The sequence below is a fragment of the Crocuta crocuta genome, unplaced genomic scaffold (genome assembly GCF_008692635.1).
Source record: "Crocuta crocuta isolate KB4526 unplaced genomic scaffold, BGI_CrCroc_1.0 scaffold359, whole genome shotgun sequence".
Lineage (NCBI taxonomy): Eukaryota > Metazoa > Chordata > Mammalia > Carnivora > Hyaenidae > Crocuta > Crocuta crocuta.
In genome coordinates, this window is record NW_027528877.1 from 417,780 (window position 1) to 442,713 (window position 24,934).

Genomic DNA, 24,934 nt, shown 5'->3' on the forward strand with positions numbered 1-24,934 from the left:
GACCAAGGACAGAGGGACTGAGAGTCTCCCCTCTTGTCACCGGAGCTACAGAGTGCCCTAGGAAGGAGGCCTCGTCCCCAGCTTGCTAATTGCTAATTTGAAACTAATGTGAATACACAGCATTCATGACAGATGAAAAGTACCACAATTCAGGTAAAGAGGCAAAACTCTGGTGCGCTGGACAGGAACCCTAACCACGGTGAAACCCATTATTTCCCTAGGGTCCCGCCTTCTACCTTTGAATCACTTGCAAACAAACTTTGGGATCACACGCAGACTTTTCACACCAGAGCCTGCCAGCTCTGTGTCATTAAAATAACGTTAGATATGTTGAGTTCCTGCCAGCATGAAGGGGAGTCTTTAAGAAGGAGGCTTGAGCATAAAGTTGTCTTGCTTTGTCAGAGAAGAGGCAAAATGCACCCAAGGAAATTTGGTTCCTTTTTGTCTCTGTAGTGGAGGCAGTCTGATGTTGACAAAGTAATGGAGAGTTTCACTCAAGCCCTAGGGAGGAGAAAGTGCTCCAGAGGTCTGGTAGTCCATCCCCAGCCTCTGAGAAGAACGTACCTAAACTTGCCACGAAGACCCTTCAGGAATAAATGAGCTAATGTGCCATCTATGAAGAATTTAACAGTATGATGCAAAGGGATATCTCTAAATTAAAGAGCTTGGAGAACACAAATTGCACAAGGTGCAAATCAAGAGAGAAGGACAAGAAAAGTCAGTTGTTAGGACAAGACAGGGCAGGTATGAAGGCATGGCTTTGTCGGATATTTTCAGTTATATAAAATTAAAATGAGCTTTGTAAAGCCAAGGGTGGTTTAACAACCAGAAACACCAAGATGCCAGTTTACGGTGATTTTTTTTTTTTNCATTCAGGACCACACTGCTATCCAATTCTCCTTTAGAAGTGTACGATCTAAACATCAAAAATTGTCAGGCAAACAAAAGGATATGATTTTAGAATAGTGTCTTTTCAAATTGGAATGTATCTGAGTCATTATGTGTTCACACAAATGTAACTTCTTACCATTGTTTAACATATAGGGCATTTAACATACAGGACATTTAACAGACAGAACATTTAAGATACAGGACATTTAACAGGCAAAACATTTAACATATAGGACATTTAACAGACAGGACATTTAAAAAATAAAACAAAACAATGAACCAAAGAAGCTACATCTTCCCTGAGAACTGGGGTTAAGAAAATCCCAGTCAAGGAGAAAATTAAGATTCAAGAAGAGAGTTTGTATTAGCTTAAGAAAGGAACCTTAACAGAGCCTTTGAATCCAAATAACTGTGCATAATTGTTTTTTCTGTAAATCAGATAATTTTAGTGTAATAAAGATAGTTGATATTCAAGACACTGTAAGAAAAAAAATCTTATATGAAATGAATGAACCATTTGTATAATAGCCATGCTCTGTCATCTACTGAAAAGTTGGTTTGGGCCAAATCTACTGAAAAGTAGATTTTCAGGCATAGAGGATGAGTTGACCTACTCTTAGGAACATGCTATTTTTAGGTGTTACCCTTTGTATGAAATTAAAGGGGGGAAAAGAGGGACAATACAAATTACAGAAGAAAACAAAAAAAGAACCCAAGACACTGGGCTCAGTGTGGGTTATGTGGACTTTAAAACCAGACCTTAGGGGTTGGAAACGGGATTCTAAAGCATGAAGAAATCACCATTCCTTATACAAAAAGCCTCCTTTTTTAACAGACTTGCGTCTAGTAAGTAGCTGATAGTGTTTTGAATTTTAAAGCTGCAGGCACCCTTTTTTGGGGTGTTGTTGTTGTTGTTTTGTTGAAACAACATAAATTAAGGAAAGAATTCCACAAAATTGACATAAGGGAGGCAGGCAGTCCTATATGACAAAAACAGGAGGCTGTTCAGATCACTTGGAATTCTGTTAAAGGTACAGATTTGGAAGCATATGAACAATGATGTCTTTGAGCAGCTTCACGTGAGGAAGGCGGACACTGGGGCAGGACTCTGAAATATACTTTCATGGGATAATGAGAGGCAGAGTTTGTGGCAGAGTGGCCACTGTGAGAACTCGGAAGGCTCTGGAAGCTCTAGTTTCAGAACACATCAGCCTAGACGAGAGAAGATGAAATCCAGAATTCAGAGACTGGGTTGTAGCAATGTCATAAATAGGCTATATAGTGGGAGTGGTGACTAGCAGATTTATAGAGAACACAGAAAGGGAAGAGTTCAGTCAAGGTTACAAGCAATGGAGGCAATTGGAAGACGGCAGTGGAAGAGCGTGGTCTGTGAAGATGTTCCATTTGAGAGCAGGAAATGCTTCAGAGTCCGGGATCACATTTTGCAAAAGCAGAGAAGTGTAGACTATCTCACACCATGGGGGGTTTTTCCTCTGATTGCTCTGTCTTCTCACTGAAGCATGGCCCCAAACAACATACCGTCATGATCATCAATTAATATGGTGCTCTCATACAGTACCCTGCATTCTCCACATGCTCAGTCAGTACACACACACACACACACACACACACACAGCATAACTACTAATTCATATTTGTGAAACACTGGATTCACTGCGTGCTTTATTTAGACACTTTCTTATACTAAGGGAATTATTTATCTATAGATAGATCTATATGCACTTAGTGTTTTGGTATTTTTTGTTGTTGTTGTTTTCACTTATCTCTCCAATACACTGCAAGCTTTGTGTGATGGTTGAGAAAGATCTCTGCTGAGTCAGTATCCCAGGGCTCAAGTTCTCCACACCACTTCTGAAATGTAAGACCCAGAGTGCAAGTCCCCTGACCTCAGTTTTGTCTTCTGTGAAATGTGAATTACAGCATTTACTCTGCCTACCCCTTAGAATTCTGAGAAGTAAGGAAGTTAATGGATGCAAAAGTATTTTATAAATTGCAAACAGCTACCCAAAGGTAAGATGGTATTATTATCGTCTTTAACATAATTTGTATGCCATACAGTTACTCAATAAATATGTGCTGATTCAAAGATTAATCTAGACACCAGAGAGCACACACACACACAGAACAACTACCATAGACGAATGCCTCGTCCAACAGATGCTAAGAGTGTAAAAATACGGACAAATCAGGAGCACTTGCTGATGATTCCCCGGAAACAAAGCAGCACAGGAGAAGCCACTCTAGCTACTAGAAGCTCTAGCTTATGGGCTCCCAGCAGCCTGAGAAGTGGCATGTGGAGGCCCCTGTGGGTGGCTGACACTGAGGAAGTGACGGCAGCCAGATGAGAGAGATCTTCCTTATTGATACTTTCCGTGTCCCACAAGACCAGCCCAACATGTTTCTGCTTTAATTACTGTTACACATGTCCAGGTTTTTATTAATATTTCCAACAATTTTAGCCAACTCTGGTCTCTCTTTTCCTATGTGACTTCTTTAATGTGAATTCTATACAGTTCAGTGTGTAGTCAAGGATGTTGGTACATTCAGGTATAAGCACAGTCTACAAGAGGCATAAATATTTCAATTATTGGGATGGAGTCATTCAAGCTGTGTAACTTCAACCCAATCCCTGTATATTAGTGCCAGGAATAGAGAGCAGTAATTATTAGCATTTCTAAAAATAGAACCAATCCTGTCCTCTCAGCCATGAGTATCTACCAGTATAAATCTAATGAATCCAATCAAAACGAAGCCTTCGAATAGCCATTCTGTTCCCACATACGTCATCAGCAGAGGCAGACTGAAGTCTCAGGGGTCCTTGCTAGCACTGGCCCTTCCAACATCCATACCTAGTTCTGTATTTGTAATTGGCGCTATTATTCTTAAAGCAGGAGCCTGTGTTGTGTAAGCTCAGATCCTACTAAACTGGGATATACCATGATAATCGGTATATAAAGAGTCACAGGTCACACATCATTCTCTTTGACATACCCTTCAGTGTCACCTTCATATACAAAAGGACAAGGTCTGTAAAAGAGGTAAATTTCCAAAGTACCACACAACTATGATCAGGGTCACGTTTTGTATCACCGCCACTTATAACACTGTGAACCTGTCTATGTCTTCTCCTTCCAGGCCCTTGTCCCATTCCGGATGCTTCCATTTCTCAAAGGAAGTTTATGGATGTGGCGCCAAACCAAAGGCTACACTGAAAGAAAAAAAATAAATAAAAAGAAAGAGAAGAAGGAAAAGAAAGAGAGGAAGAGCAAAAGAGAGAAAGGAAGAAAATAATCCCCTATAAGGTACTTGTCAGAAACAAAGCAATTATGAACATCATATGATTAAAAAGGAAAAAAAAAAGTCATTTAAATAATGAACTCTAATTTGACTATTTAACAATTCACTATTTAGCAATTTGCAATTTTTATTACATTTTAAATCAATCCATCTAACAGAAATTTTCTCAGCCCCTCATAGTACTATTTCATTGCTATAAACCTATATTTCATTGCAAGACAATATCTTTCTATAATAAAACGGTAATAAAAAGAGTACCAATTATCCCAGTATTTTCTCAAAATAGGTAGACTTTCTTTCATGCCTTAATTTTATGTTTTCCTTTGCCCCATACTAAAAGCTCGGCATAATTATCCCTGAACAGGTTGAGCAAGGTCTCTGCAAAATCTGCTCAGGGTGATTATTTAGCTTTCTTTTTTTGTATTTGCAGAATTTAGCTGAGACTGTTACAAGCGGTTTATCAAAATAAATGCTTGATTGGCTTTAGCAGTTTTTCGTAATTGAAAAAATAAAGAAAAAAGAGTTTTCTAATAAATGGAGGGAGAGAGAGGTTAAATACTTTAATTACTAACTTGCAAAAAGATTTCCATTTGAATATGGAAACAATGTAAAGGGGTCCCGAATTTTTATGGGACTGGAATCACTCCAGAGGATTTAATGATACTGCTGGACGACTGAAGCTGTGTGACAGAATAATGTGATTTCTAAGCATACTTCCTTAAAATTTAATAGTGCTCGGGAATATTTAAAGTGGGCTATTTTAAAAGGAAAGTTGAATATGCAAATTTGGGGGGGTGAAGGAGACAGCATTTTGGTTTTTTTAATGATACGTTTCTCACTTCCTATCTTTAAATGAAAACCGGTTACTTCTGAGTCACCAGGCATGTGAAAAAGAGTTGTAGAAGGATTTTCCCATCAAGGATTGCTAGATATTAACTGAAGAGCTCAGGTAAATGTGTCTTTCCCTTTTAAAGCATACTTGACATTTCTGATCTTTGAACTCTGATTTTCACTATTTGTAGGGCCCCTCAGTAAGGTCTTGGAAAGTACAGGTCTTCTTGAGCTCAAATGACCCTCGTTGCTTGCTGACCCTAGTCATATCGGGCACTGTATTGTGGAACAGCTGTATTAACTGGATTTCTAGGCTTCAGCCACGTCAGCTATACATTGTACCCCCAAACTGGAGATTTCATAAACAAAGGAATCTCCATCCTTCTAAATATCAGTTAATTCCACCTAATCAGATCTATTATCAGCACTAATCCTAACACATAGATTACCAGCGTTACAAAGCAGCCATTACTAATTAGGCCTCCTTCCTAATACCAGGAGCCCAGGAAAGCCTACCCACATTACTATATTAAAAGGAAGTCTATTCTGAATTGCTGTTTTGTTTGGAGAGGAAGGGAAAAAAAAAAATCTGTGTTCCTTTCCAGCTGGCAGTTTTCCTAAATTAGATTAACTTTTAATTTAAATTAAAAATTTTAAAAGCCTTACACAAAGAGACAGTAATTGCCCATTTGAAACATCCAAAAAAAGGTGATTGAAGGGTACAGTAATATGCTTACATGAATAATAAATAATACTTAGCATTTAGATAGAGCTTTCCCCTCATCAAATCACTTCTTTATAAGCATTAACTAATTCATACACTATCCTGGCAAGAAAAGTAAAATTAAATGATAAACTGGATCTCTACTTTAAATTTGGGTAAACCGAGGTACAGAAAGGCAATTCTGTCATGACAATCACATGTGGGTTTCAGAACGTGGACTGTATTGTCAGGCATTTTCTTCTGGGACTTGTATGTACCATTAAGCTAAATCTGAAGTTAATTTATGCCACGGACACTGTGTGGGTTTTGATGCCACACAGGCCAGTTTTGATTCCTATCTCTGCCAATGACTATGAGCAGTTGAGCAAGATCCCTAAAATCTTTCTGCCTTAATGTCTTAATCTATAAAATGGGGGAAATTATTCCACACTGTAGATGCATACACACTCACGTGCACACGTCCACGGTGCCTAGTAAAGGCTCAACAAATGATGGTCATTATTCACCATTAGGAGGAGTTTATAAGACAACTACTAACAGTGAGCTAATGGAATATTTCAAGTACTCTGACAGGAAATGGAGCCATAACCCCAACTAGGTGTTCAAATGGAATTAAATATTCCAAAGCCCTTGGAAAAATATTAATGGCACACTTTCCAAGGCAATGTTTAATAGTTTACATTATACACAATTAATGTACTCCCAGTGAGTACACATTCATCTGATTACTGGTTTCCACTCTTTTTAGCAATTAAAAAACACTTCAAGATATCAATTTTATTTTCAGCATCCATTGGTGGAGAAAACATGACTAAGAACTACAGTGAATTCTGTGGCACCTCTGTGATGCTTCTAAACAGATTTATGTTTTTATTCTAACCACAAGAGACGGCACACATCTCCCCAAAACCTGTGGAACATATGTGTGATAAACAGAAGTTAAGTGCACATGTGAATTTTGAGAAACCTTTACAATAAGTCGAAGATTCCTCAGAGGTCTGCAGCCCACAGTGTGGGAACCATTCTCCTAGAGGCTCGGAAATAACATACTGTTCAACACTTTCGGTTGCACAGCTGTTATCCACTGGAAAAACTGAGTGGGACAATCAGTTTCCATGTTCTTAAAATTTTTACAGTGGATCTTACAGCTGTCTTAGACCAGAAAAGAGTTCTGAAATCTTCCAATGCAAAGTCATCCATTTTAAGATGAAAATGCTGAGATCCAGAGAGCTTGTGTTTTGACCTCCCTAACTACCAGATAATGGCATAAACTCAATATTTAAAGCTTTAATTATGTCCCACTGTGTGTGTTTGTGTGTGTGTGTGCGCGCGCGCGCGTGTGCGTGTGTGTGTGTAGGTGTGTATGGGGGCACTTCTGGAAAAAAAAAAGAGCACCATATAAACATTTTTTTTTTTTTTTTTTTTTTCCAGTACTAAAAAACTGTGATGCAAGGTTGCTCTGCACAGTTCTCAAGAAGCACTCAAAATCATTTATTATAATGGTCTTCTTTTTCTCTTTTTTATCTCTTCAGCTTTTTTTCCCATTAGCACAGTGACAAGATAGGGGCACTATGTACATGCTTGGTTTTTAACATAACTGGTTTAACATAAAATCCAGTTAAGATATGCCAAGCACTACAAAGAAAATAAAAACTTGAAATCTATTTTCATCACACTTATAAATGTGTGCATTTTTAAGCTGCTGGAATTTTAAATATATGTTCATTTTTCCTCATCTGGGGAATTTACATGGTTGCGGGAAAACCTTGTTGAAACCTTATTTTGGTCTTCATGGAACATAATCTCAACATCTCAGACAGCCTGAAGCATCCTGAATTACATTTGCAGCTTCCTCAGGGGCTCTGTGAAGCTCTATGAGTATTGCATATTACACGTAAGTTACTTTTAATGCTCTTCCAAGGCTTGTTAAATGCTACACAAACTTTACACTTCGTGGCTCTAATGTTTATCTACCAGTAAATTTGAACCCACAATTCATCTAGTTGTTCATGTTGATGACTCCCACCCATTATTATTTTTAAATGAGTTCTTTTTTAAAGAACTCCATTTTGATTAAGAGCAGTTCCTGATTACGTACATGAAAAGAAATACCTTGAACCTCTGCCCCACACGTTCGACTAGGTAAAACCAAGGATGTAAAGGTGGTGCCTTAATAGTTTTATTTAAACTGTGACGCTTACCAAAAGGCGCAAACAACCTATTCAAATATTATGTATTAAATGTGACTGTTCTCCTTATTAGGAAATTCCAGTGCCATCTCCAAAACAAACTTGAACGTGATTGATTCAAACAGGTGAAAATGTTTCAGTTTTAGACCATTCTAATTTTTCTTTTTGTAAGGTGAGTCTAAAACATACTATTTAAAATACAAAATTCACAATACCTTCAGCACGTCATCCCTAAAAGTTGCATTTAGACTGCGTATGATTTTTATTTGACAGAACTCTGTTCCAAGCTACATACAACCTAGAGGTCACAGTCTTTGAGGTTGAGCAAGGTTGAAATAGCAGTTATTTTATATCACAGAGGAAATTTTTGTTGGCTGAAATTCTGACAAAATTTTATTTTCAAACAGGTTTTCTTTTAAACTTTTTTTACTGTTTTATTTATTTCTGAGAGAGAGAGAGATGGCATGAGCAGGGGAGGGTCAGAGGGAGAGGGAGACAGAGAATCTGAAACAGGCTCCAGGCTCTGAGCTGGCTGTCAGCACAGAGCCCGACGCAGGGCTCGAACCCATGAGCTGTGAGATCATGACCCGAGCCGAAGTTGGATGCTTAACCGACTGAGCCACCCAGGCGCCTCCAAACAGGTTTTTAGTAAGTTTTTTTTCTTAGAAGAATAATCTCATTTAAAACAAATATATAGGTCTATAAATATGTCCAAAGGTATAAACAAACTGATGAAAACCTTCGTATTCCTAAATGTCACAGCAGTAGTAACATCAGTTGTATTTGAAGGAAGAAATCTTAATGTTTCTTTCTTATCTTCATTGCTTAACATCAAATTGTATGATTACTATAATAATTATGTATTCTTAATTTCTATTTAGGAATAAAATTTCAATCATTTTTCTTTTGGGACATTCAGAATATTATGCAAACAACCAGGCTTACCACGTTTATCTGTCAGAAGTGTTCTCCTCAGCCCTTTAAAGCCTCATTGTATTTTAGTAGGGATACTCTCTGATATCAGGTTATTTCAAAGATACAGAAACAAAACAAAGAAGATTAAAAACCCAGAAAAGATAGAATTTGGAATTTAAGTATTTTTAGTAGATTAAAATAATCTTTGTGGGATTATTCACACACAACTAAGTACATGCCAAACAACATTGGGAAAATAAGTGATATTTTATCATTATTATAAGTTTCGTAGAAAATAGATTCCTGAGTATACTGGCCCTTTATTTTGCCTTAATTTTCAGGCAATTTAACAATGACCTATCCATGGCAAAAATAAGAGATGAAAGAACCAAACTATTTGAAAAAAAAAGAGGTGAGCAGTAGACATTTTTTTCTTTTCACATAAATTTTACAGTGAAGAAAAGTTGACATTTATAATTAAGAAAATTACATATTTAGCAGAGACATATCTAGTCTTGATATAATCATAACCTCCTCCATACTCCCAAATATACTATTTTAGTCATCTGTTTAAAAGGAAAATCATATTTAAGATTCTGTGAATAATTCCTGTAAGAAAAGACATTGAATCCTATTTGTATGTTCAATAGCACAAATTTTCACCATTTAAAAAGAACTTTCTGTGACGAGATGACCTAGCTGTTGGGAATTTTCAAGAAGAAAATTAATGTGATGTCATCAGACCAACTGAAATTTGACCATTTCACACATTGTTATTTTGACAGAATAGTTAGAAAATTAAAACTTAGAGGCGGGGGAGGGATGCAGAAAACACACTTCTCACACAGACACCCACATACTACCCTATGTTCAATGTTCCTACTACCAATAAGAATGATGTCAGTGCCTTGATTCACCAGTATTAAGTAGTAACTAAGACCATTCCAATTAAGTTATAATTTTAAGAAATTAAGTACAAACTCAGTGATTCAATAAAGAGTTGTAGTCGTTTGGTGTGTTTCTAGGCACCGAATATAGCAATTTACTATTGACAAGCACTAACGGCCGGGGTCATTTCACAAGTATAGTGTGGACAAAGGTGAGCCGGGCAACTGATGAAATCTGCGGCCAAGGCAGAATAGCAATCTCTGAGCCAAATGGTAATAAAGTTACTGAAATGAAGCAATGTAGTTTCTAAACTGAACTGTCATAAAGGAGGATATGGGCTTCAAACTGGCATGTCAGTAGTAATTAAAATATTAGTTCTCCTTTTTAAAAAGTTCCAAATGGCATTAATAGTTTTATTGATTTTTTACTCAGAGAGCTAAAAGGGAGGTTAGAAGGATACTGTGGAGGGATTGAAGGGAAGGAGTGGGCCATGTAGAGGTGTGGAGAGAGGGAGGGCAAAATCCTTATAAGAGCAGAAAGAGGGAAAAAAAAAAAAGTAGACACAGTAACCCACTGGGGTCTACACACGCTTCTGCAAGAATCCTACACTATCCTAAGGTAAAAAAAAGTCAAAGAGATTCAGAAGTTTCATATGATACAAATGCTTAAAAGGCAACAGTTGCACACAGACTAGATTGTTGACCAGGATATAGAAAGTTTCTGTGAGGCAAGATGATGAAAGGGACGTTCTCAAAATAGATTTCTCCTGAGAAGTCCAAGGTATTCTCTACACAAATCTCTACCATTGATCCCTCCTTGAAATGACTGGTTTGACTAGTCAAATACGTGGTCAGTTTATTCAGGTAGGGCCTTGCTGGTACTGTTAGGCCAGCATAAACAAGGCTTTAAGAAAATGCATTCGTTTTGTGGGCCTAGCTTTCCCCTACCAGTAAAGATTGAGCTCCCTGCCAACAAGAGATAAAACCTGTAATAGCTACAATTGGTATCATTTTTGCTATTGTCATGTTGAAAATAAAGTGCTCTGTGTGTGTGTGTGTGTGTGTGTGAGAGAGAGAGAGAGAGAGAGAGATTGAGAATGACTTCCATGAGACGTTATTGAATCACAGAGCTTATGCCTAGAAATAATCAAAAGATAATCAGACCCAGGACCTAACTTACCTTAAATAAGAGTCAGAGTGCTTTGAACAGTAGTGAAAAACGTGTTTGAGATAAAGAGGTATGGAAATGGAGATGGGGGTTCTTCACATTTTGCGAGGGTGTAAACCTGCTTTGCAGTCTGAGTGGTCTGAGGACTCAGCTTCCTCATAAAGCCCTTTCCATTGGCACCACACAACTTGGCCCTTGGCAAGCACAGAGAAGAGGTACATCCACCTTGCAGTGAGCCGTGCAGCCCAAATCCAAATCTAGATACGCCTTAGCAGTCAACACACTCCTCTTTACAGTGAAAGCCTACCTAAAAAGAAGCATTTACCATAAAATAGGCACCATACCAATTCTTTATATCATCCACTTTACAACTAGCTAATTATATGTGATCCTCTTTCATTTAATTGAGCTTACACTCACCTTATTCAAAATTAAATGATTTGTCTAGACAGAAAAATAAAGCACCAAACAGTTGATCTGGAAAGGACACACACAAATCACCAGAGACCTACTACCCAGGTTAGAGGTTCAAGGGGACCTTAGTTTTAATCTGTAGGAGAAAGGCCAAAGACTTGGAAATTTCTACAGTTTCTTTTTTTAAATCTTCTTCGAAGCACGATCCTAACTTACAAGCCACGGCACTCCCCACCCAGCTGTTAGAAGCCCAAGAAGTGACCTGCTGTGCGATCGAGGCTCTATCTGCACAGAACTCTGCAGACCTCAGATCCCATTCCAGAGAAGCCACCTCCTGCCAATACCTGCACAGCCCCAATAAAGCAAAATAAACATAGCACACATGCTTCCGGAATGAAAGCTGGCTCTTCTCCTCATGTCTATGAGCAAAAAATAAAATGGTGTTTTAAAACGGGCAGGCCAATCCACTTCTTTTTTTCTCTCTCTCATTCTTGGAAGCTTGGNAAATTATTTATATTTATTTTCTTATGGCTTTACAAATGTTAACATATGCTCTCATATGACAGCCCATAAGGAAAAATAACAATACAAATATTAACTGAATAAGAGATGTCTGATTAAAACTAATAAACAATTGATGGTGACGGCTTGAGTCCTATAAAGCAAATGGCAAGTATTTGTAAAACCCTCCCTGCAGTTTTGTGGCCACGACAAGTTTAAAAAAAATTTTTTTTAATGTTTATTTATTTTTGAGAGAGAGAGACAGAGAGTGAGCAGGGGAGGGGCAGAGAGAGGGAGACCCAGAAACTGAAGCAGGCTCCTGGCCCTAAGCTGTCCGCACAGAGCCGAATGCGGGCCTTGAACTCAAACCGTGAGACCATGCCCTGAGCCGAAGTTGGAGGCTTAACTGACTGAGCCACCCAGGTGCCCCATACTCAATTGCTTTGTAAATTCTATGCCACAGTAGTGATATCAATTAATGTTTCCGTAGTCATCATTACAGTTCTGGCAATTAAAACAGCTTCCAGATACAGAAAGCAATTGCGTCCATGGGCAACCTCCATTTTTAAGGGTAAGGGAAGTTACCCGTTTCACTCTCCAAAACTGTGACATTTCAGCCTGGAGCTCTATGGGTCTCTCAGAATGAATCACAAAGTAAGATTTAGCAAGGATACAAGCTACCCACTCGTGAAAAATAAGAAGATTAAGCAACCTCTCGTCTGTCCTTGGTTTATTTTGCTTTTTATTTTGGTAAGGCTAAATAACCTTCCGCCACAGGAAATAAATCTGTGCGGGGCTGAAAATCGTAGGCAAGGAAGCACTGAGCAACAAGGGAGTCCTCTCAAATTCTGGCTTTGGATGCGTCAAATGCACATGGAAATGTGTCTGTGAAAAGCAAGCTAAGGCAAAACCCAGGCAGACTTGCACTGTTGCTGGAAAACAGAATTGAGTTTAGTCCCGTGAAAGATCTCCTGCTGCCGGACCGTGACATAGTAGCATCAGGTAAATGAAAGGTTTTATTTAGTGCCAATTTTAACAAAACCCAATGTTTAACTTATGACACAGTGGGGATTTGGAGGTCTTCCTCAACACCCTAAAAGGAAGTGAACCGGAATCCAGCACGAGATGAAGGTGCTATTTCATCTTGTACGGTTCCCACCCTCACCCCAGGTAATAACTTATTTACTGATAAAATAAAGACCCACGGCATTATCTAAAGAGACACAATTACAAGATTACATGGAGTCAGTGTGTTCGCCTATACACAATGGTTTGTCGGACTATAAAGAGCCATCCGTCTCCCATCTTTTCATTTCATCCAAACTCTTGCCTCACTAAAACTAAAATCTACGCGCTCATGCAGCACACGCGTGTGCACATAGACACGCAACACGAGGCGGAAAAAGAGCGTTCATTTTTAAGCACAGAACTGCAGCAAAATCAAATATCCTTTTCACTCCAAAGGCGCTCCCTGGATTGGAAGACGCTTGCCGCTCCTCAAAGCAAGTCCAGTTACCATAACAAATGCACATTTTACCAGCCTTGGAATTCTAATTGTGTTTAATACAGTTTCGTGTTGCATCAAAGTACAAAATCAATACCAATTGTCCAGCACACAGGAAAAGCGGAATCTATAAACGGCTGTTATTGAGTAATTAAACACCTATTATTGTCATGGGTAGTGAAACAATGAATATGATAAGATAAATTTTTGCAAGAAAATGCTGCAGTGATTAATACCTCCCTGCGTATTAAATAAAAATGACTGCCTTTTGTGCAGTACTGCTGGCAGAAGGCCGGGGACGCGAGAAGTAGTTGCCAGTGCCACAATAACAGGCTAACCTTGAACTGAACTCCTTTCCTCAAGAAATTAAATGCTGTAGCAGGACTTTAAATCCCCCCACTTAGAGCTCATTTGCGCGCCATGTAACCTGCAGTTCCTGAAAAGAACTGATTATCTTCAAAAGGAGAATCCCTTTATGATTTCTTTATGAATGTGTATATTGTTTCCACAAAAAAAAAAAAAAAGAAGTATTTCAGTGTCTAAAAAGGATAAGAATATTAATAGTGTAAGCAAGGCAGGGAGACTTGTACCCATCAGATACCATTTCTACTTCCAGGAATTCAGTGCAGAATGCAATCTGTTATGGAAAAACTGCACATTAGATTCAGAATGAGGTTAGAGGAAATGCCCATTTAGAAAAAGGGATTAATCTGTTAGACCAATGCTAACACTTCTGGCTGTTCTGTTGCTAGAGTTCTGTATCTTTCTGGGTCTCTGTCTCTGTCTCTGTCTCTCTCTGTGTCTCTCTCTCTCTGGCATAAGCACGAAACTCCTAGGTCTAGAGCCCCCATCCCCTGCACACACGTGCGAACACACACACACACACACACACACACACACACACACACACNCAGGAACAACTACAAAGTACAAAAGATGAATCTATGGATGTGACACTTGTAAAGGGTAACCCTATTTCACAAGTGAGATGGGACAAAAAAGAAAGAAAAAAGGCCACTGAAGCAATAACTGCTCACTGAATTACCATTAAATTGTAAGATTTACAATCCAGTGTACAGTAAGTGCATATCTAATGAAGTTTGTCCTCTAAAAGAGTATAAAGTGAATCTCTGCAGCATAAGATGTGTGTAGGTGATAGATGTTTCTTTTAATCTGTGTTTTTAATTAAAAGCCAAAAAAAAGTTCAAAACACAACAAAGGACACATGGATGCAATACCAGCAAAACCCTGAGGCAAACTTAGAAGCCCACCTATTGTTAAATGCACTTCATATTAACTATTTTCATTTTCTATCAAACTGAAATAGCTCCTCCAAATAGAAGAGTAAGGTATATAAGCAAATAAGAGAGCAAAACAGAAGCCATGCTATCCTTCAAACAGCATCAATACATGAACAGTTAAACTTTTTGAATTGTTTGTTAAAAACAAAAACAAAACCTTGAGTCCAAATGACTGGTTATAAATTGCGAGATTTTTTTTTTTTTTTTTTTTTTTTTTTGTGAGGCNTTTAATAAAGGCAAATAAATTCTTATGTTGACATCATGGAGAGAATTCAAATATGATACTAATGTAATCAAGTATCAATAATATTATGACTTATGTTCGTCTTTATTAACACAAACAGCCCCCAGAAAGGAGCTCTTTTGGAGCAACATCACCTAAAGTACTTTAATTATTTCTTTAGTAACCATTAAAAGCAAATTCGAATCATCATTCCCTGTGCTGCTTTCCAAAGTAAACATTCATGAAACGATGCCCAATTTCTACCTCGTGACAAAACACCTAATAAAACCTATCTATCTGGTCAGAGATTCATGCATGTGGAGAATATTTTAGCAAAAGCTTTCTGGAATAGAAAAACTGATACAAGGTAGCCTAAGTATACTATTAGAGGATTTCTTTATTTTATTTAGATAAATAGGGGTCTTTTAAGTAGTATTTCAGAAGTCTCCGTCCTTGAATTAAGTAAAATGTAAAACTATTATGCCGATTTTGCAAACCTATGCTTTGCTCTTCTCACCTCTCCCCCACATGATCTGAATTTTATTTTAAAGGATTAACAAGTAACACATTTGATCAGCAATGATATCCTTGTTCTTTTAAACCTTAGTGAATCAAGTTCGCTAAAGGTGAACTAGTGGAATTATCAGTACAAGTGGCTCTGTCATCAGAGCCTTCATAAATGTGCTATACAGAAACGCCTAAATAAACAGCAGCATAAAGGATTTTATATGAGATATATACACACAGATCTCTCTCTCTCTCTCTCTCTCTCTCACACACACACACACACACACACACACACACACACACGCCCCGCCTCTGCTTATTAAAAATATGAAACAGATTCACTACTCTATATAAACCAAAAGGCATTTGCAATACCCCCTCACATTAGTTTTAACTTCACTGCTAGTTTAAATGATGTACCGTTTGCTGCTCCCCACCCCCACCCCTTGCCAAGATATTTGAAAGATTATCTTAAAAATCAGTTGGCTAAAGCCCCTCTCTATGTTACAGTTAGCCGGAGAATTTCCAGCATCTGATGAAGACCAGTGGACCACCTGATACTTTTTCAGCAGAGTGATAAAATTAAAGGATGGCTTTGATTTGCTTGAAGGATTACTTCCCTTACTTAATTGTTTAAAGTGCACAGTATTAACACAAAGAGGGGGGAAAGAAGAAAATTAAGAGGGTGACTGTAGAGCCTGAGCTAATTGCAAGCTGATTAGATTGTGCCATGCAAGAGCTCTCCCTCCGTTACATACCATCACCAGCTCTGGTCTTTTCCACCCTGCTGCTGCAGCAAACAAGCTGATTTGCTAACAAAGTGGTCAGCTCGGGCACTTGCACAGCGGCTCACGGGGTCCACAGACGGCTGCTCTCCATGCAGAGAATCTCAAGCTCCATTTTCCAATCTGATTACACGGCATCTTGTTCCAGCAGCCTTAAACCTTCATGGCAGTTTACCAACATTTTCATCACTTTTTTCTTTTACAAAGCAGAAGAACTGATAAGCTCTCAGGTACCCCGGATTTCAGAGTCAATGGCTGGCCAGCAGCCAGCCTCCCTCACCACACAACTGTGTCGGGCCACACTGCATAAAGCACACAGGATTTACCAGACAGCACTGAACTATTAGAATTTTGCCATGTGTACAAGTAAGCAGCATGTTTCTGCCCTCACGGATGTCGACCATTGTGTCTAATCACATCTAGGAAGAACAGAGACCCAGTGAGTGCCCTGGCTGCCCCTACCCCCATAGAAAAGGGGGTGATGCAAAGCAAACCAATAAGCATATGTCCATGAATCCGCTATTACCCTAACTCGTGTGCTCAGGAACTCTGCCGGGTAAATGCAAAGCACTAAGAACTGTTGTTCGAAGCCCTGGTTTGACAACCTAGACCAGTTACCTCGATTATGCTGAAAGTGATCCTAAATGGCTTTTCATTAAAACCTAAAACATTGCAGACAGGGCAAAATAGCTGATTAGCATCTTAAAACTTTGGCAATCCCCTAGAACTTTAAAGAAAACAAACCGAAAGATGCCGAGATGAAGCACAAAATTGATAATCAAAACCACCTCCTCCTGAGAATTATGTACTCCCTTTAAGTCTCAGAAACCACACCATGCAGTTAGCAGGCAGCTCAGCGTAACGCATTCCCATTCAAAAGTTTAAAACAACGACTGCTGTAGCATTTCAAGTAGGACACCTCTGTGGAGACCCTTCCTCCTACGTAATACCCTTAAAATTCATTTTTGCCTATGGCCCACGGGCCGACAATGAAAAATAAACACGCTTCCGTTCAACTGAAAAACAAAAAAACAAACAAAATAATAACAGAGCCGCCTTCCACCATGGCCAATAACTTTCTAATAGAGACAAGGAAAAGAAAAATGGGTTGTAATGGCTGTGGCTATTCCTGGTTCATTTTTACATAATATTGATCTATCATAAAGGGTCCTGCAGGGGAGGGAAGGGAGGAGACGAGTCTACAGTTATGGGAAAAATGTACAACTCAGCTCGCACAATGTCTCGGTTCTCCAGCTCACCGGTGCACTGACCCTCTGTATCTCGGGGTCATTAGCTGAAGTCCCAGCCCTGCCTCCAGGAGAGGGGATTTGAACTCGCACACCGGAGCGGGGAGATTTGGGATTTTGAGCATGCCAGACAGAAGGGTCAATTCCTCCTCACTGATGAGGAGGACGCTTGTCCCCTGGGGAGGGGAAAACTGGATGAGTGACTGTCGCAAGATTCAGGCAATGGACGTGCTGCTGACTCAGGAATGGACTCTGACAGCTTCCCTGCTTTAGTCCAGCCGCTCTGTGTGGGAGCGGTTTTAGGGCAGCAGCGGCACTGACAGGTACACGCAAAAGTTAGGGGGAATGGGAGAAGAGGAGAGAGGGAAATGAATGAGCAAATGCAATAGCAGTTCCTTGAGACACATGCGTACAAGAAACAAACATTCTTCCCATTGCGGGCTGATATTGCCCAAGAGATTTAAAAAAAAAAAAATGTTTGTGGATATGCATATTTAGAACACCCACAGCATTTTTGAATGGGCTGTAAGAGAGGGCATGCATTTTAAAAACCGAGAGATTAGACTCCGTGTATCTCTACGTCCACAATACAGCAAAACCCTCTAAACTCACAGAAAGTGTACACACACACACCCATATATGTATTTGCATGTGGGTGGTATTCTGCATAAATGACTGTCAACTTAAAATGCCATTCTCTAATTTATATGCAAATTCTACCTCTGGTAAAATAAAAACATATTTTAAGCAGCTTATAGTGCCAACACATTATTCCCATGAATGATTCCTAGTAAACTATTTATGCCAACTGTGGGTTGATTTTTTTTTTATGATTTATTGGATGGTGAACGAAACCACTTAAACTATAGTTGCCTGTATGAATCAGTAATTTTCATGTTTCTAATTAAAATGTAAACAGCGTAATGAAGACATCAAGTTTTTAGGCAAATGTCTCTTCCAGTGCCACTTGGGGTATGGTAATTACTGGAGCAGATCTATGGATGCTTCTGAATCCTCTACAAGTCCAGATTAAAAGCATTACTGCTAAACCTGGCTTTTTACACGAGGGAATTGTGTACTCTAACCCATTCCCAGTTTGCTTACAGATGCACATCGGCACTACCTTTAAAACCTGGTCATTAAAAAAAATCAAAACGGAAAATAACAAAGTAATTTATATTTAAAATGTTGATTATAAAACATTTACTGGCAATCAAAATGCTGGAACTTGAATTTGATTCCCTGTCATCAGCTTCTTGGGGAAGGAAAGAGGGAGGGAGGGAGGGAGGGAGGGAAGGAAAGAAGGAAGGAAGGAAGGAAGGAAGGGAGGGAGGGAGGAAGGAAGGNAAAGGAAAGAAAAACAGCAACCAAACAGTGTCTACTCTCAATTTCCAGAGCTTGGATCTGGGTTGTGGGGTAGAGGGAGAGGTCGATTCCAGATTCAAAGATAACGTTAGTTTCCAAGATTTATTTTGTTTAAATGAACAGTTTAAATGAAGCAAGTTCAGAAAACACAAATTAGCTAAATTTAAAAATAATATACAATCCGTGAGATAAAAATGTGCCATTTCCCCCTCTCATCTTCAAGGATGTAAAAGTGCCTTTGATATGAAGCTGTAATCTGTCTTCATTTTTATTTCAGCATCTACTTCTCTGTGAAATTCGTCAAAATGTATCCTAAAGCAAATGACCTCTTACACGTGCTGAAGAAATACATCACCTCTTCCGCCTACAACTGTTAATTGAACCTCCCTCTGAAGCCTCCTTTTCCAAGTGAACCAGCAAGCTTGCTTTACAGATTTTCTACCTGGCACTCGAACAGTTTTTCTCAGTTACAATTCTGCATCCCCCTCCACACACCCCCAGAACTACTGTGGCCACACCTACAGCTGCGGAGTCTCAGCTGGAATGTGCAGGGAGAGGAAAGTCTGAAATGTGTGATAAAAGGAGGGTTCTCCTTCTCCCCTCCCGCCCCCAGCGCTGGACTCAAAGTCCACAGACGGACTGATATGGCCAATTTTCATATTATTTTTACATAAATGCTAGACAAGCATGTTGCTAAGGTTGGCTGTGAAATTGAAAATGGATAAGAAATGGGAGCGTGTGCAAGGGTGACGTGACGCAGAGAAAGAGCAATTTTTGCACTGTTATGTTTTATTACTAAAGTAATACCGACAAATAAATGTATATCCACCATCCTGGGGTCAGAGGGAATGTTTAAGCGAAAAGCGTTTTCTACCACTTTTCTGGCTGGAAACATACAAGCTTTTCTTTTTTTCGGATTTGGGCGCAGAGACCTAGTATTTGGGGGTGGGGGATGGGTGGGATACAGAGACATAGAGGATCTGAAAGAGGTACACTTTGGTGGTGTTTTTTAAAACAATTTCACACCTCTGGGGGTTTTCAGAGGGAAAGAACGCTGATTAAACAAGGCCAAGCGTTTTGTCGGCTTAAGGGTGATATCATAGTTGTGTTCAATATCAGAAGTGTTGCGAGTACAGGCATCATTTCTACTCGCTTTGTGCCAGAAAGGTAAACACTGGATCGCATTGTGGATTAAAACAATAAGAAATCCCTTTCCTCTCAGGCTTTCAAGGCCGTTAATCGGGTGTAATTTTTAATGAACACTAGCTGCTTGGTACTCATTCAAGACATTTCATTAGAAGGTTATTCATTTAAAAATCAACGTTTCAACCATATCAAGCTGTAACCTTTCTTGAAATGTAAATGAATGGTTTAAATGAGAAGATTAATAAAGAAGGGATGTTCCAATTCCAAGCATGGCATGCTATGTATTTTTAAATTTGTCTATGCCAGATGCTGTCAGTCAGAACAAAAAACTGTCCAAGCAGACAATCTGTGCGTCTGAATGTTGATCATGTTGGAAAGTACAGGGGGGAGGGGGGGGAGTGTGTCAAGGATTCATGGTCCTTCATCTTTGCAGTAGAGCAAACACGTCTCTCAGTATAGCGACAGACAGCTGCTTCCACTTTCTAATGTGCCCTAACTTAGATCACTGAAAGAATTGTCAGCACTCAGAGAAACACACAAAGATAACACAGCCAGCTGCCATGGAGGGGAAAAACAGCACAGCTCAGAAGAAATGGGATTTGTTCCATTTGCATGATGCTGCCTCCCCTGGGCCCCTTTCTTTCAAATCCAAAGCACAAAAGACAACACTTAACATATTTGCTTAAAGATGACAACCTCATGTTGATTTCATTTGGATGTAACAGTGTCAGGATTACAGATATAAGAATATATTATATCTGTAACAGAGACTGACAAATGTACCCATCAGTGGAACTGTCTGATTCATCTGCTTATACAGCCATTTTACCATCCCAAGGGTGCCATCTAAGTAGTAACTTTAGAAGACTGAAGGTCTAATTTTATTACACCACATTTCAACCTACTAAACAATATTATTTCTAAAATAGATCATTTTTATTGGAAGTCTCCCTGATGAAAAATCCAGTAGACACCAGAGAATTTATGAACTGTATGGGTCCTTTGAACTCAATATACTGCCCATTTTAAACAACTTTTCTTGCTCTATGGCAAAATCGCAGGATCAAATAAGTGAAAGAGAGAACATGTGTGTTTTGAGTATCTAAGTANTTACCTGGTCCATCTGGATAAATTCTTTGTAACCACTTACTTCTGTCTATTCTCACATCTGTCTTCTCTCAATACAACATCCATACTTCAGTAGCAGCTATAGGAATAATCATTGCCTATCAATATCTTTTGGACATATACTCAATCTGATTTCCAGTCAAGGTATTCTTCAGGTAGAGGATAAGACAAGAGAATGATTTAAAGCTAAACTGGCTAGCCACTGACTGTAATTTGTTACAGCTTTGGAAACCATGATTTTGACCCGAAGCCTCTGCACCTTGACAAATCTTTATTCTAATGGCTTTATGTATTTTGACTTTGTTTTTTAAGCAAAGAAAAAGATCTAGGATGATGTGACTGGATCAATTTATTTGCATCTACAATACTCCGAGTGACTTGACTGGAATTCTGGGGGCAAGGAAGAAGGCTCAAGGAACAGGTAGAGAGGAAACACCCATTCTCCTCAGATATGCGGTACACACACTGACGCACACACAAGCACACACATAAATGCCTGGGCACATCCGGCCCCGCAGCCCAACCAACCGCCTTCCCATAATGAAATGCTGGCTCCCTTGTGCTCCTGCTTTGTCCAAAGGAAGCTCAACTGAATGTTGCTATTTACTGGCAACAGTATAATCCACTCATTTGGTCTTGTTTTATAAAATAGAGTTAACTGCTCTATGTGAAATTTCTGCACAGCAGATGGTGACCAATCATTATTTTCCATTTGTTTAGTTTCTAGTAAGAACAAGAAAGACTGTGGAATGGCAATGCAAGGAAAACTAGCAGCCTGCCTGATAACCCAACCAGCGCCAGAAGACGCATTAAAAAAAAAAATCACTTTTATCACATAGTATATCAAAGCTAAATATAATTTTGAGGAATGAAGGGAGGTTATTCACCCCATCCCCGTCCATAAAGGAAAATGCCATTTGAATAATTTATTTTATTTCTTAGTATAAAATCCTCTAAGATTTAGCCTCTCCATTTTTTTTAAGTGATCAAAGTTTCTAGAAGCAACTTATTATAACCATTAATGTTTGTCATCACCCAAGCTGAAATCACTCTCCTTCCCTCTAAGTGGCCCAGTTGTCCAACAGAAAATGGGAAATAGGAGCCATTTGTGGACAAGTGCACATGCACAGAAAATTAAGCTGTAAATATCTGGACCAGGTTATTACTGGAATCTGGAAACATCTGGGGCTACAGAACAAGCCAAGCCCCACTTCCACAATGTCCAGGTAATTGCTTAAATGATTTATACCTTACCGTTTCTATTAAAAATGTCTTTAAAGAGAAACATTTGGAGGCTGGGCTCTGCAATAAAAACCGGTATCTGATTTCACTTGCACAAAAATCTTGTGAAAGATGCTACATTTCTTCAAGGACACGTGCATGAGTAAACCAAAGCCTGGACAAAGACTGGGCTGGAAGAAGGCGTGGTCAGTCACTCAAAGAAAACCGATCCTAGCAGGAACGCAAATTTTAAGTGGCTTACTTGTGATGCATGTTTATTCTAATACAAATAACCCAGTTAAAAAATGATCTCCATGAACATAGGACAAACATATGCAAGCCATTTTCGGGTAAACTATATACCTTGTTACCGATCTGCAATTTCAGTTTTAACCAATTGCTCATAACCCTTGTTTACTGAATCTTCAACTAAATATCTTGCCAAACATATCCCCTAAGGGACAAGTAAGTACCGCCTCCCTGATAGACCTGGGCCACTTAGTTTGGAATCTGGAGTGAGATTTAAATCAGCTCACTTAGATGGTGTCTTTATGAAGCTACCAACTGGCCCCTCAGAATGAGAGAGCTGGAAAGGCTGTCATGTTTCATGGTTGCTCTGCTGAATAAAAACACATGCATGCACACACATGCGCACGCACACTCACACACCCAAAGCTGTGAAACAATTTTACGTTTCATTTTAGATTTTAAGGCAAGAGGAGAAATTTAGCTTCATATTCTTCAAGAACTGCCACATCTAGGCCTGATAAAAAATTCAGTTACCGACAACTTTCAACATGGCTTATGAGGGCCAAAAAATAAATAAATAAATAGACTATTGATCACAGACTTCTACCTATGGCTCGTATTTGGTGGCTACCAACTTATATTACTGCTCTCTCTGGGGAATCACCCAACTTTCCTTCGGGACGACTAGAGGAATAAAGGCCGATATTGGAGGCATGAAGGATCTGCATGGATATTTTTATTTAGTTTAAAACCTCACAACTTCCTGACGATATACCAGGTATAATTTGAAGCTATGCCTTTTAAACCTTCCCTTGGGTTAGTCTGGTTTGTGGAAAGTTACCGTCAGATGGACTTTCATCAGTTCATAGTTGTTACTCTCACTCTCATGGATTTTAACTTATATTTAAGCAATTTTCCCTTGCTTAGTTTATCGAATGGTTTCCAGAACACCAGAGGAGCCGATTTAACAAAAGAACTAAACAATGTTTTAGTCAAACGGCAAACATGCTTCTGCTACTTTTCAAATTGTTTCAAAATCTTCATTATTCTACGATGTACTCTCTTCTGTACTACTGAAGCTCTCTGCTAAAGACGGAACGTTTTCATGCAATTAACCAAGTAACATTCGCCCACTGTCTTTGTAATAATCCAGGCTGAACAATCAGCACTGCAGATATTTTCTGCTATATAGAGTGTATGAGATCAACCTAGATTTCAATATGAAGTGGTAAGATAGCATCTAGAACTTTTCAGATCTGAAGAGCCCAAATTAAAAGAAAACTAGTGAGCTGTCAATAAAGGTTATAGGTTTCCTTAGTATAACTGTGTTTTTAAAAGAATGACAATAGAGTCTTCGTTGTCTTTTTTTTTTTCTGATTTCCTTCACAAAGGTCAGCAAGTGCTTTTCTCTGGTATACCCATCTTTAGGTTCAAATACACAAATATAAAATAGAATTCTTCTAAAATACTGTTGACTCATTCATTGCAATTTCAACAATTTGATAAAATTGAACTTCCCTTAGCAAATTCCGTAATACTATTTGTTATAACATTAATGACAGCTATGAGAAAGAAACTGACCCTTCGTAAGCACACAAATCTGACTGGCAATGCAGAGAAACCACTAGATGACAGGGTCATTGGGTGTAACCCTAGATAAACTACTCATTACCCAGTATTTAGTACAAAACAAAGAAATAGTGTCAAACACTAAACATAAAGCAAAAAATATGTCATTTAAGTAAGATGTTAACCAATGACGTTCCCAGGGTCAATGAAACTTCTCATGTCAACAACAGATCACCTAGTTTGCACCTTACATCTTATCACCCTAAGTACCATCATATTCCCAAGGAAATCCCTCTTGAGTGTTGCTGGGGCACATATTTGCACTCTGCTTATTTATCAGAGAAAGGACAAAATAGAAAGAAACGCCTTAGGAGGTCTGATTTCCTATGTTCAACCAAAGGATGAATAACCAACTGTCAGTGAGCCCTATTTTGGCAAGACATGGATTTGGAAGTCTCCTAGTCTAGCATTTTATGATTCTGTAGCCTCAGTTTTTTTCTGACTTCAAACACACAAGGAAAAAAAAAATACGTAGGGCATAGTGATTTGAAGCCATTTGTTACTACTTTATAATCAAAATAGGCTATGGATTTTTGTTCTGTAAGATTTTTAAAGAGATCATTATAATGTTCTATTTTTATAAAATAGTTTAAATACTCTCCTCTCCAGATATATGAAAATAGAATAAGTGATAGTAAGCTCCTTTTTAGGCATATAATTATAAAACTATTTTTCAGGGTTAGAAAGTCTTTCTTTGGTAATTAAATTACATGAAGACTACAGAAATTTCACTTTTTAAAATGAAATACACAATTTTAATATATCTGTTCTTTAAATATTTTTAAAAGTAT

The 24,934-nt window shown here is 38.7% G+C and overlaps 1 protein-coding gene and 1 long non-coding RNA gene across 2 annotated transcripts in view; one reads left to right on the forward strand and one right to left on the reverse strand.

Moving 5' to 3' along the window:
• LOC144225542 (uncharacterized) overlaps nt 1-19,547 on the forward strand; it is a 24,050-nt gene extending 4,503 nt beyond the window's left edge. Inside the window, exons 2-3 of the long non-coding RNA XR_013333338.1 lie at nt 4,048-4,214; nt 19,048-19,547. This is a non-coding gene — a long non-coding RNA (uncharacterized LOC144225542). The remainder of the gene's footprint in view (nt 1-4,047; nt 4,215-19,047) is intronic.
• FIGN (fidgetin, microtubule severing factor) overlaps nt 1-24,934 on the reverse strand; it is a 126,539-nt gene that overhangs the window by 88,670 nt on the left and 12,935 nt on the right.